General features: G+C 40.1%; 1 long non-coding RNA gene across 1 annotated transcript; it reads right to left on the bottom strand.

The window, feature by feature from the left end:
• Nucleotides 1–2,811: 2,811 nt before the first annotated feature.
• Nucleotides 2,812–3,989, bottom strand: LOC123984351. The gene is made up of 3 exons (XR_006828425.1): nucleotides 3,961–3,989; nucleotides 3,686–3,861; nucleotides 2,812–3,587 (listed from the first exon to the last, which is right to left on the bottom strand). It is a non-coding gene; the product is annotated as an uncharacterized LOC123984351 (long non-coding RNA).
• Between the last annotated feature and the right edge of the window lie 311 nt (nucleotides 3,990–4,300).

The raw sequence follows: 4,300 nt of genomic DNA, 5'->3' as shown, positions 1-4,300 counted from the left end.
CGTTTCCAAGGTTACTGTTGGTAATACACTAAGACGTCATGGTTTGAAATCACGCATGGCACGGAAGGTTCCCCTGCTTAAACCAGCACATGTCAAGGCCCGTCTTCAGTTTGCCAATGACCATTTGGATGATCCAGCGGAGTCATGGGAGAAAGTCATGTGGTCAGATGAGACCAAAATAGAAGTTTTTGGTCATAATTCCACTAACCGTGTTTGGAGGAAGAAGGATGATGAGTACCATCCCAAGAACACCATCCCTACTGTGAAGCATGGGGGTGGCATCATGCTTTGGGGGTGTTTTTCTGCACATGGGACAGGGCGACTGCACTGTATTAAGGAGAGGATGACCGGGGCCATGTATTGCGAGATTTTGGGGAACAACCTCCTTCCCTCAGTTAGAGCATTGAAGATGGGTCGAGGCCGGGTCTTCCAACATGACAATGACCTGAAGCACACAGCCAGGATAACCAAGGAGTGGCTCTGTAAGAAGCATATCAAGGTTCTGGCGTGGCCTAGCCAGTCTACAGACCTAAACCCAATAGAGAATCTTTGGAGGGAGCTCAAACTCCTTGTTTCTCAGCGACAGCCCAGAAACCTGACTGATCTAGAGAAGATCTGTGTGGAGGAGTGGGCCAAAATCCCTCCTACAGTGTGTGCAAACCTGGTGAAAAACTACAGGAAACGTTTGACCTCTGTAATTGCAAACAAAGGCTACTGTACCAAATATTAACATTGATTTTCTCAGGTGTTCAAATACTTAATTGCAGCTGTATCATACAAATAAATAGTTAAAAAATCATACATTGTGATTTCTGGATTTTTTTTTTTAGATTATGTCTCTCACAGTGGACATGCACCTACGATGACAATTTCAGACCCCTCCATGATTTCTAAGTGGGAGAACTTGCAAAATAGCAGGGTGTTCAAATACTTATTTTCCTCACTGTATATCAGTGCTAAAATCTGTGTGACTGCTGTGTGTACCTGTTATCCATACAGCACCAAATGATTAACAACATTGCGGAAGGTCACGTTAGGAAGTGTGCTAGCACAACGGGAACGGATGGAGGTAAAGAGATTGAGTGTGCCATGGTAAAGCCATCAACTGCCCCCCCTCCCATTTTCAACTCTACACACTTTAGCAGAATTATTGATGGTGCTTGTGGGGGACAGAGGACTGGAATGAAGATGTTTCAGTCCCTGTGCAGCAAAACAAGAGATATGGCAAAGGGTGGGTCAGCAGCAGGAACAACACATGCAGTATTTATTGCTGTGTTCAAGAGAAGAAGAAAAATGGAAGGTGGAGCAACTTGGAACTCACCCTATACTACTGTTACTGTCTTAACTGTGGTGAAAGAAGCTTCTTAACTTAGTACTAAAATGTAGTCCTGCATTTAACTTAAGTAAAATTAGAGACATATTAACAGTTTACATATCAAAAGTGAAAATGCTCATTAGGCAGTATGGCTCCTATATTATTTAATATACATTATATGATTGGATTGTTATTGCTTATACATTGCAAGCAGCATTGTAAGGCTTTAGCTTGTTAAGGTAGAGCTATTTAACTACTGATCAATATTATATAAATGCATTGTATTTTATCATTTGATCATGTATTTTTGTATGTAAAACCAGCTGTCAAATAAATGTAGTGGAGTTAAAAAGAAAAAATTGCCTCTGAGTTGCATTAGACTAGAAGCATAAAGTATCATGAAAAGGAGATGTAGAGGACAAGAACGAACACAAAACACAGTAACACTTAAATCTGTACTAAATTGCCTCTTGGGGCAACAGAAACAAGAAGAAACAAAATACTGATATATCATCACCCTTTCATGGTAAAGTTCTTATTTACATGTCCAGCAGATACGGAGGACTTTTAGCATTCAGAGTCGTCTTTCTGGCCACTTGATGATTGGTAGTCCAATATTCACTCTCCTTTTAGCTCTGCTTTTGGTCTCCACCATCTGCTGATCAGCTAAATGGACCTCTCTTTTGGTGAAAATAGTGAACCCTTCCTTTCACAGTCCCCTACTTACCAGGTATTTACCTGGTAAATATATGGTAAGTGATAGTGGGTTATTGGTAATTACCACAGGTAACAAGTATGTAAATGCAGAGAAACTGCAAGTATTTACCTGGTAAGCATATGGTAAATGATAGTATATTATTGTGTAATTACTTAAGGTGATTAGTATGCAATTACAGAAACTACCAGGGAAAAAACACCAATATTAAATATCAACTCAACAAAGTACTGTGTACTTGTTACCTGTTTAGGCTGGTAATACCTCAGATACAGTTGTGTATTTCCTCAGAATGTAGGCAGCCAATTTTTGGAAACACCTCCACTATTACCCATCAATTCAAGTTAGGTTTGTAGTTATCCAAGGGTTATGTTGGTAACAGACCATGTTTATTTATTACTATCTCAAAATTAAGACGGTAGTTTCCAATAAATTATCTTGTCTTACATAGTTGTTGTTCATGGCTACACCCATTTATACAGGGTTTATCAAATAATTTACCTTACACTTACCTGGTAACTACCCTGCAGGAACAGTTTTCCCATAGTGTCATGGCACATCTTAAATACTGGGTATGTTCTTGCAGATGTTTTTACAATTTACTCGGTAAGTAAAGTGTAACTGTACTGCAAAAGGAAGCCTTATTTATTACCAGAATCGTACCAACAATCTGTAAAAAGATCATTCCTTTTTCCATGTAATCACAAATTTGCACCTTGTATGTCCTGCAAAGTTACAAAGGAAAACATGGCAATTTACTCAATAAGTAAAATGAAACTACTGCGGAAGGAGGCCTTGTTTATTTCTATAGTATTACCAGACTCTTACCACATCCTCTGCTACTGGTTATACATTTATGAAATCACAAACGTTTACCATGTGTGTTCTGCAACTTAACTAACTATATCATTCTCAGTAAGTAAAGTGAAACTGTACTATAAAAGGAAGCCTTGTTTTTGGGGTGTCACATTGTAATATCAGACACTTGTAATATGGCCTCTGAACAGCTCTGAGTCTATATTTCATTTAATTTTTTTCAAATATGCTATTAATCACATGATAGGAAATCTGCAGTATTTACCCCGTCAGCATCACTTAAACGTGGTAGCACGCTCTGATGTCTTTGCAAAGGCGTCTAATATACCCTTCTTGTGCTCCTTTTCCAAACCAGTAGTTCCACTCAGTGAACCTCAAGTTCATCTTTAATGCCTTTTCTGTCAGGTTTCCTCTGTATTGGTAAATGTCCTCTTTATAATTTCGCCACGCCCGTTCAGTATGCTGAGTGTGAGCACCACTCCCATGGTGGAAAAAATGTCTCCTGTGATTCACCTGATAGTGAATGTAACCATGACGTGATAACCTGTTGTAGGCACTCCAGTTATCACTTATCACTTTACTACCAGGTCTAATGTACTTCTGGATAATTGGGAACAGTCGCTTCCTGGATCGATATTTTACAAGCTTTAAGATTGGACGTCTATGGCATCCCTTGACTTCCACCATTCCAAAGACCCACAAGTGTCTTCTCCAGGAGTGTCCACGTCGTCCACGTCCATACTGAAAATAAGTAAAATGTCTTGCTTAATGCACCTACTAGATGTATTTTACATTTTTAAAACAGTAATTACCATTTTACTTACAAAACCATACCTTACCTTTCTTTTATGTCTGAATTTGCTCTCATCTATGGCAACAAAAGCTAGCCAGTTGCCTGACTGCTTTACCTCAGATCTCTCTTAACAGTGTAGTCACCCTGGTCAATGATTGGCTGCTCCCATATACTCCATCCTTGATCATGTCCACTTGTCTCTTCCTCAAACCCTGCGACAAACTAAGAAAAAAAAAAAACTACTAAACATGACAACTTCTATCAACATAATACCAGTTAATACTTGTGTTGTGTCGTTCAAAGAACGTTTGTTCGTAAGACCTAATAGTGTATATGACTCGGGAGGAACGGGTTGTCTCGGTGAGTAATTCCTTCATTTTCACGCATGCGTGAAGGATCTTGGACTCTTACGTTCACTCATCACACGGCAGCTGCATGGGCTCCGTCAGCACAGGAAACAGAATTGATTAGTTCACGACTCTCAACTGTGGGTCTCTAGGTCTGAGTCGTTCGTTTGTCACGTGACAGCTACTGTGGAGCAGGAATGAAAGACTCGTTCACCGCTTACATGGGTCCTTCTCAGTCTTTCGTTCACTCCGCAGGCTGAGTGACTGCCAGCGCCGGAGAATGAGAGGCAGGTCGGCTGTCAGGTAACAGTCAC

This window comes from Micropterus dolomieu, linkage group LG15 (genome assembly GCF_021292245.1).
Source record: "Micropterus dolomieu isolate WLL.071019.BEF.003 ecotype Adirondacks linkage group LG15, ASM2129224v1, whole genome shotgun sequence".
Classification (NCBI taxonomy): domain Eukaryota; kingdom Metazoa; phylum Chordata; class Actinopteri; order Centrarchiformes; family Centrarchidae; genus Micropterus; species Micropterus dolomieu.
The sequence above is the reverse complement of the archived record's forward strand: the minus strand, read 5'-3'. Positions and strand labels throughout refer to the sequence as shown.